Raw genomic sequence first — 10,373 nt, 5'->3', positions numbered from 1 at the left:
ATGAACTCCTTCATCCAGACTCCTTCGTTTGCTGCTTCCGAAGCAGCTATGTACTCCGCTTCACATGTAGATCCCGCCACAACGCTTTGTTTAGAACTACACCAACTGACAGCTCCACCGTTTAATGTAAATACGTATCCGGTTTGCGATTTAGAATCGTCCGGATCAGTGTCAAAGCTTGCATCAACGTAACCATGTACGATGAGCTCTTTTTCACCTCCATATATGAGAAACATATCCTTAGTCCTTTTCAGGTATTTCAGGATGTTCTTGACCGCTGTCCAGTGATCCACTCCTGGATTACTTTGGTACCTCCCTGCTAGACTTACAGCAAGACACACATCAGGTCTGGTACACAGCATTGCATACATGATAGAGCTGTTGGGAATATGCCCTAGAGGCAATAATAAAAGGATTATTATTATATTTCCTTGTTCATGATAATTGTCTTTTATTCATGCTATAATTGTGTTATCCGGAAATCATAATACATGTGTGAATACATACACACCAACATGTCCCTAGTAAGCCTCTAGTTGACTAGCTCGTTGATCAACAGATAGTCATGGTTTCCTGACTATGGACATTGGATGTCATTGATAACGAGATCACATCATTAGGAGAATGATGTGATGGACAAGACCCAATCCTAAACATAGCACAAGATCGTATAGTTCGTTTGCTAGAGTTTTTCCAATGTCAAGTATCTTTTCCTTAGACCATGAGATCGTGTAACTCCCGGATACCGTAGGAGTGCTTTGGGTGTACCAAACGTCACAACGTAACTGGGTGACTACAAAGGTATACTACGGGTATCTTCGAAAGTATCTGTTGGGTTGACACGGATCAAGACTGGGATTTGTCACTCCATATGACGGAGAGGTATCACTGGGCCCACTCGGTAATGCATCATCATAATGAGCTCAAAGTGACCAAGTGTCTGGTCACGGGATCATGCATTATGGTACGAGTAAAGTGACTTGCCGGTAACGAGATTGAACGAGGTATTGGGATACCGACGATCCAATCTCGGGCAAGTAACGTACCGATTGACAAAGGGAATTGAATACGGGATTGCTTGAATCCTCGACGTCGTGGTTCATCCGATGAGATCATCGAGGAGCATGTGGGAGCCAACATGGGTATCCAGATCCCGCTGTTGGTTATTGACCAGAGAGTCGTCTCGGTCATGTCTACATGTCTCCCGAACCTGTAGGGTCTACACACTTAAGGTTCGGTGACGCTAGGGTTGTAGAGATATGAGTATGCAGTAACCCGAAAGTTTTTCGGAGTCCCGGATGAGATCCCGGACGTCACGAGGAGTTCCGGAATGGTCCGGAGGTGAAGAATTATATATAGGAAGTGCAGTTTCGGCCATCGGGAGAGTTTCGGGGGTCAGCGGTATTGTACCGGGACCACCGGAAGGGTCCCGGGGGTCCACCGGGTGGGGCCACCCATTCCGGAGGGCCTCATGGGCTGAAGTGGGGAGGGAACCAGCCCACAGTGGGCTTGTGCGCCCCCCCTTGGGCCCCCCATGCGCCTAGGGTTGGGAACCCTAGGGGAGGGGGCGCCTCCACTTGCCTTGGGGGGCACTCCACCCCCTTGGCCGCCGCCCCCCCTAGGAGATCCCATCTCCTAGGGCCGGCGCACCCCCTAGGGGGCCTATATAAAGGGGGGGAGGGAGGGCAGCCAGACCTGAAGCCTTGGCGCCTCCCTCTCCCCTGTTACACCTCTCCCTCTCGCAGAAGCTCGGCGAAGCCCTACTGCGATCACTGCTGCATCCACCACCACGCCGTCGTGCTGCTGGATCTCCATCAACCTCTCCTTCGCCCTTGCTGGATCAAGAAGGAGGAGACGTCATCCGCTCCGTACGTGTGTTGAACGCGGAGGTGTCGTCCGTTCGGCACTTGGTCATCGGTGATTTGGATCACGACGAGTACGACTCCATCATCCCCGTTCTCTTGAACGCTTCCGCTCGCGATCTACAAGGGTATGTAGATGCACTCCCCTCTCGTTGCTAGATGACTCCATAGATAGATCTTGGTGAAACGTAGAGAATTTTTTTTGTTTTCTGCAACGTCCCCCAACAGTGGCATCATGAGCTAGGTCTATGCGTAGTTACTATGCACGAGTAGAACACAAAGTAGTTGCGGGCGTCGATATTGCCAATTTTCTTGCCGTTACTAGTCTTATCTTGATTCGGCGGCATCGTGGGATGAAGCGGCCCGGACCAACCTTACACGTACGCTTACGTGAGACCGGTTCCACCGACTGACATGCACTAGTTGCATAAGGTGGCTGGCGGGTGTCTGTCTCTCCCACTTTAGTCGGATCGGATTCGATGAACAGGGTCCTTATGAAGGGTAAATAGAAATTGGCAATTCACGTTGTGGTTTTGGCATAGGTAAGAAAACGTTCTTGCTAGAACCCTATTGCAGCCACGTAAAAACTTGCAACAACAATTAGAGGACGTCTAACTTGTTTTTGCAGCAAGTGTTTTGTGATGTGATATGGCCAAAGTTGTGATGAATGATGAATGATATATATGTGATGTATGAGATCATGTTCTTGTAATAGGAATCATGACTTGCATGTCGATGAGTATGAGAACCGGCAGGAGACATAGGAGTTGTCTTTATTTTTTGTATGACCTGCGTGTCATTGAGAAACGCCATGTAAATTACTTTACTTTATTGCTAAACGTGTTAGCCATAGTAGTAGAAGTAATAGTTGGCGAGCAACTTCATGGAGACACGATGATGGAGATCATGATGATGGAGATCATGGTGTCATGCCAGTGACAAGATGATCATGGAGCCCAAGATGGAGATCAAAGGAAGCTATATGATACTGGCCATATCATGTCACTATTATTTGATTGCATGTGATGTTTATCATGTTTTTGCATCTTGTTTACTTAGATAAACGGTAGTAAATAAGATAATCCCTCATAATAATTTCAAGAAAGTGTTCCCCCTAACTGTGCACCATTGCGACAGTTTGTTGTTTCGAAGCACCACGTGATGATCGGGTGTGATAGATTCCAACGTTCACATACAACGGGTGTAAGACAGATTTACACATGCAAACACTTAGGTTGACTTGACGAGCCTAGCATGTACAGACATGGCCTCGGAACACAGAAGACCGAAAGGTCGAGCATGAGTCGTATAGAAGATACGATCAACATGAAGATGTTCACCGATGTTGACTAGTCCGTCTCACGTGATGATCGGACACGGCCTAGTTAACTCGGATCATGTTATACTTAGATGACTGGAGGGATGTCTATCTGAGTGGGAGTTCATTGAATAATTTGATTAGATGAACTTAATTATCATGAACTTAGTCTAAAATCTTTACAACATGTATTGTAGATCAAATGGCCAACGTTGTCCTCAACTTCAATGCATTCCTAGAGAAAACCAAGCTGAAAGATGATGGCAGCAACTATACGGACTGGGTCCGGAACCTGAGGATCATCCTCATAGCTGCCAAGAAAGATTATGTCCTACAAGTACCGCTAGGTGAAGCACCTGCTCTCCCTGCAGAACAAGACGTTATGAACGCTTGGCAGACACGTACTGATGATTACTCCCTCGTTCAGTGCGGCATGCTTTACAGCTTAGAACCGGGGCTCCAAAAGCGTTTTGAGAGACACGGAGCATATGAGATGTTCGAAGAGCTGAAAATGGTTTTTCAAGCTCATGCCCGGGTCGAGAGATATGAAGTCTCCGACAAGTTTTCAGCTGTAAGATGGAGGAAAACAGTTCTGTCAGTGAGCACATACTCACTATGTCTGGGTTACATAACCGCTTGACTCAGCTGGGAGTTAATCTCCCGGATGACGCGGTCATTGACAGAATCCTTCAGTCGCTTCCACCGAGCTACAAGAGCTTTGTGATGAACTTCAATATGCAGGGGATGGAAAAGACCATTCCTGAAGTATTTGCAATGCTGAAATCAGCAGAGGTAGAAGTCAAAAAGGAACATCAAGTGTTGATGGTGAATAAAACCACTAAGTTCAAGAAAGGCAAGGGTAAGAAGAACTTCAAGAAGGACGGCAAGGGAGTTGCCGCGCCCGGTAAGCAAGCTGCCGGGAAGAAGCCAAAGAATGGACCCAAGCCCGAGACTGGGTGCTTTTATTGCAAGGGAAGTGGTCACTGGAAGCGGAACTGCCCCAAATACTTAGCGGACAAGAAGGCCGGCATCACAAAAGGTATATGTGATATACATGTAATTGATGTGTACCTTACCAGTACTCGTAGTAGCTCCTGGGTATTTGATACCGGTGCAGTTGCTCACATTTGTAACTCAAAGCAGGAGTTGCAGAATAAGCGGAGACTGGCGAAGGACGAGGTGACGATGCACGTCGGGAATGGTTCCAAGGTCGATGTGATCGCCGTCGGCACGCTACCTCTACATTTACCTACGGGATTAGTTTTAAACCTCAATAATTGTTATTTAGTGCCAGCTTTGAGCATGAACATTGTATCAGGATCTCGTTTAATTCGAGATGGCTACTCATTTAAATCCGAGAATAATGGTTGTTCTATTTATATGAGAGATATGTTTTATGGTCATGCTCCGATGGTGAATGGTTTATTCTTAATGAATCTCGAGCGTAATGCTACACATATTCATAGTGTGAATACCAAAAGATGTAAGGTTGATAATGATAGTCCCACATACTTGTGGCACTGCCGCCTTGGTCACATAGGTGTCAAACGCATGAAGAAGCTCCATGTAGATGGACTTTTAGAGTCTCTTGATTACGAATCATTTGACACGTGCGAACCATGCCTCATGGGTAAAATGACCAAGACTCCATTCTCAGGAACAATGGAGCGAGCAACCAACTTATTGGAAATCATACATACTGATGTGTGCGGTCCAATAGTGTTGAGGCTCGCGGTGGCTATCATTATGTTCTCACCCTCACTGATGAATTGAGTAGATATGGGTATGTCTATTTAATGAAACACAAGTCTGAGACCTTTGAAAAGTTCAAGGAATTTCAGAGTGAGGTTGAGAATCAACGTGACAGGAAAATCAAGTTCTTGCGATCAAATCGTGGGGGAGAATACTTGAGTCACGAATTTGGCACACACTTAAGAAAATGTGGAATAGTTTCACAACTCACGCCGCCTGGAACACCTCAGCGTAATGGTGTGTCCGAGCGTCGTAATCGCACTCTATTAGATATGGTGCGATCTATGATGTCTCTTACCGATTTACCGCTATCATTTTGGGGCTATGCTTTAGAGACTGCCGCATTCACTTTAAATAGGGCTCCGTCGAAATCCGTTGAGACGACACCGTATGAATTATGGTTCGGGAAGAAACCTAAGTTGTCGTTTCTAAAAGTTTGGGGATGCGATGCTTATGTCAAGAAACTTCAACCTGAAAAGCTCGAACCCAAGTCGGAAAAATGCGTCTTCATAGGATACCCTAAAGAAACTATTGGGTATACCTTCTACCTCAGATCCGAAGGCAAGATCTTTGTTGCCAAGAATGGATCCTTTCTAGAGAAAGAGTTTATCTCGAAAGAAGTAAATGGGAGGAAAGTAGAACTTGATGAAGTATTACCTCTTGAACCGGAAAGTGGCGCAACTCAAGAAAATGTTCCTGAGGTGCCTGCACCGACTAGAGAGGAAGTTAATGATGATGATCATGAAACTTCAGATCAAGTTGCTACTGAACTGCGTAGGTCCACAAGGACACGTTCCGCACCAGAGTGGTACGGCAACCCTGTCTTGGAAATCATGTTGTTAGACAACGGTGAACCTTCGAACTATGAAGAAGCGATGGCGGGCCCGGATTCCGACAAATGGCTGGAAGCCATGAAATCCGAGATAGGATCCATGTATGAAAATGAAGTATGGACTTTGACTGACTTGCCCATTGAGCGGCGAGCCATAGAAAATAAATGGATCTTTAAGAAGAAGATAGACGCGGATGGTAATGTGACCATCTATAAAGCTCGACTTGTCGCTAAGGGTTATCGACAAGTTCAAGGGGTTGACTAAGATGAGACTTTCTCACCCGTAGCGAAGCTGAAGTCCGTCCGAATCATGTTAGCAATTGCCGCATTCTATGATTATGAGATATGGCAAATGGACGTCAAAACGGCATTCCTTAATGGTTTCCTTAAGGAAGAATTGTATATGATGCAGCCGGAAGGTTTTGTCAATCCTAAGAATGCTGACAAGGTGTGCAAGCTTTCGCTTTGATGAGATGATCAAAGCGTTTGGGTTTATGCAGACTTATGGAGAAGCCTGCGTTTACAAGAAAGTGAGTGGGAGCTCTGTAGCATTTCTCATATTATATGTAGATGACATACTTTTGATGGGAAATGATATAGAACTTTCGGACAGCATTAAGGCCTACTTGAATAAGAGTTTTTCAATGAAGGACCTTGGAGAAGCTGCTTATATATATTAGGCATCAAGATCTATAGAGATAGATCAAGACGCCTCATAGGTCTTTCACAAAGCACATACCTTGATAAGATATTGAAGAAGTTCAATATGGATCAGTCTAAGAAGGGGTTCTTGCCTGTGTTGCAAGGTGTGAAATTGAGCTCAGCTCAATGTCCGACCACGGTAGAAGATATAGAAGAGATGAGTGTCATCCCCTATGCCTCAGCCATAGGGTCTATTATGTATGCCATGCTGTGTACCAGACCTGATGTAAACCTTGCCGTAAGTTTGCTAGGTAGGTACCAAAGTAATCCCGGCAAGGAACACTGGACAACGGTCAAGAATATCCTGAAGTACCTGAAAAGGACTAAGGACATGTTTCTCGTTTATGGAGGTGACGAAGAGCTCGTCGTAAAGGGTTACGTCGACGCTAGCTTCGACACAGATCTGGATGACTCTAAGTCGCAAACCGGATACGTGTATATGTTGAATGGTGGAGCAGTAAGCTGGTGCAGCTGCAAGCAGAGCGTCGTGGCGGGATCTACATGTGAAGCGGAGTACATGGCAGCCTCGGAGGCAGCGCATGAAGCAATTTGGGTGAAGGAGTTCATCACCGACCTAGGAGTCATACCCAATGCGTCGGGGCCGATCAAACTCTTCTGTGACAAAACTGGAGCTATTGCACTTTCCAAGGAGCCCAGGTTTCACAAGAAGACCAGGCACATCAAGCGTCGCTTCAACTCCATTCGTGAAAATGTTCAAGATGGAGACACAGATATTTGTAAAGTACATACGGATCTGAATGTCGCAGATCCGTTGACTAAACCTCTCCCTAGGGCAAAACATGATCAACACCAGAACTCTATGGGTGTTCGATTCATCACAATGTAACTAGATTATTGACTCTAGTGCAAGTGGGAGACTATTGGGAATATGCCCTAGAGGCAATAATAAAAGGATTATTATTATATTTCCTTGTTCATGATAATTGTCTTTTATTCATGTTATAATTGTGTTATCCGAAAATCGTAATACATGTGTGAATACATAGACACCAACATGTCCCTAGTAAGCCTCTAGTTGACTAGCTCGTTGATCAACAGATAGTCATGGTTTCCTGACTATGGATATTGGATGTCATTGATAACGAGATCACATCATTAGGAGAATGGTGTGATGGACAAGACCCAATCCTAAACATAGCACAAGATCGTATAGTTCGTTTGCTAGAGTTTTTCCAATGTCAAGTATCTTTTCCTTAGACCATGAGATCATGTAACTCCCGGATACCGTAGGAGTGCTTTGGGTGTACCAAACGTCACAACATAACTGGGTGACTATAAAGGTATACTACGGGTATCTCCGAAAGTATCTGTTGGGTTAACACGGATCAAGACTGGGATTTGTCACTCCATATGACGGAGAGGTATCTCTGGGCCCACTCGGTAATGCATCATCATAATGAGCTCAAAGTGACCAAGTGTCTGGTCACGGGATCATGCATTACGGTACGAGTAAAGTGACTTGCCGGTAACGAGATTGAACGAGGTATTGGGATACCGATGATCGAATCTCGGGCAAGTAACGTACCGATTGACAAAGGGAATTGAATACGGGATTGCTTGAATCCTCGACGCCGTGGTTCATCCGATGATATCATCGAGGAGCATGTGGGAGCCAACATGGGTATCCAGATCCCGCTGTTGGTTATTGACCGGAGAGTCGTCTCGGTCATGTCTACATGTCTCCTGAACCCGTAGGGTCTACACACTTAAGGTTCGGTGACGCTAGGGTTGTAGAGATATGAGTATGCAGTAACCCGAAAGTTGTTCGGAGTCCCGGATGAGATCCCGGACGTCACTGTAATGCCCTCGGTGCGGTTATATCTCCCACGTGTCGAAGCACGACTTAGAGGCATAACCGCATTGGAAGCAATGTCGCAAGTGAGGTAATCTTCACACAACCCATGTAATACATAAGGGAAAGAGATACATAGTTGGCTTACAATCGCCACTTCACACAATTACAAGAATAAAGCATTACATCATCCAGATACAATCAAGGTCTGACTACGGAACCAAAATAAAAGAAGAACCCCAAATGCGACAAAGGTCCTCGATCGACCCCAACTGGGCTCCACTACTGATCAACTAGAACGAAACAACACAAAGGACAAGATCTTCATTGAGCTCCTCCTGAGCTTGGTTGCGTCATCTGCACGGACTCATCGGCACCTGCAAGCTGGTTTTGGAAGTATCTGTGAGCCACAGGGACTCAGCAATCTCGCACCCTCGCGATCAAGACTATTTAAGCTTATGGGTAAGGTAAAAGTATGAGGTGGAGCTGCAGCAAGCGACTAGCATATATGGTGGCTAACATACGCAAATGAGAGCGAGAAGAGAAGGCAAAGCACGGTCGATGAAACTATGATCAAGAAGTGATCCTAAACAACCTACATCAAACATAACTCCAACACCGTGTTCACTTCCCGGACTCCGCCGGAAAGAGACCATCACGGTTACACACGCGGTTGATTCATTTTAATTAAGTTAAGGTTCAAGTTATCTACAACTGGACATTAACAAATTCCCATCTGCCCATAACCGCGAGCACGGCTTTCGAAAGTTCAAATCCCTGCAAGGGAGTCCCAACTTAGCCCATCACAAGCTCTCACGGTCAACGAAGGAATAGACCTCCTCCCGAGACATTTCGATCAGACTCGGTATCCCGGTTCTTCAAGACATCCTCGACAATGGTAAAACAAATCCAGCAAAGCCGCCCGATGCGCCGACATCCTGATGGGAGCTGCACATATCTCGTTCTCAGGGCAACACCGGATAGGTCAAGCTACGATTAAAACCATCCCTCAAGTTTCCCCGAGGTGGCCCCGCAGGCTGCCCATTTCGGACCAACACTTAGACAAGCACTGGCCCGGGGGGTTAAAATAAGATGACCCTCGGGATGCGTGACTCCGAAGGGAAAAAGGCTAGGTGGCGAATGGTAAAACCAAGGTTGGGCCTTGCTGGAGGAGTTTTATTCAAAGCGAACTGTCAAGGGGTTCCCATTATAACCCAACCGCGTGAGGAACGCAAAATCCGGGAACATAACACCGATATGACGGAAACTAGGGCGGCAAGAGTGGAACAAAACACCAGGCATACGGTCGAGCCTTCCACACTTTACCAAGTATATAGATGCATTAATTAAATAAGATATATAGTGATATCCCAAAAAGTAAACATGTTCCAACAAGGAACAACATCTCCATGGTCCAACAAGAAACAAACTTCGATCTTCACCTGCAACTAACAACGCTATATGAGGGGCTGAGCAAAGCGGTAACATAGCCAAACAACGGTTTGCTAGGACAAGGTGGGTTAGAGGCTTGGTTCAACAATATGGGAGGCATGATAAGCAAGTGGTAGGTATCACAGCATAGGCATAGCAAAAGAGCGAGCAACTAGCAAGCAAAGATAGAAGTGATTTCGAGGGTATGATCATCTTGCCTGAGATCCCGCAAGGAAGAAAAATGAGTCCATGAAGAAGACAAGTGGACGTAGTCGAACGGGTCCTCACAACACGACGTTACCGGAATCAACCCGAAGAAGCAAACACCGGAAAGAAGCACACAACATAGTAAACAACCAACACATGAACATGATAAGATATGCGGGATGCTGTATGCGATGCATATGCATGATTTGATAAAGAATGCATGAACCTGGCCTCAACTTGGAAATCCAAGTGTGCCACTGGAAAGATGAGATGAAATTGCTTGAAAACGGTATAAAGAACGCCGTAATCGGAGTTACGGTTTGGAAATGGCAAGCGATTCAAATATGACACCGGTCTGCGATTCACAGCAAGTAGCCATCTAAATGCAATGAGATAAACAAGCTACAGCACCCAAACATGGCATAAAAATACATGGCAGGGATGCATTCATGATGC

Source organism: Triticum urartu, chromosome 3A, assembly GCF_056163025.1.
Source record: "Triticum urartu cultivar PI428250 chromosome 3A, HENAU_Tu73, whole genome shotgun sequence".
Lineage (NCBI taxonomy): Eukaryota > Viridiplantae > Streptophyta > Magnoliopsida > Poales > Poaceae > Triticum > Triticum urartu.
The sequence above is the reverse complement of the archived record's forward strand: the minus strand, read 5'-3'. Positions refer to the sequence as shown.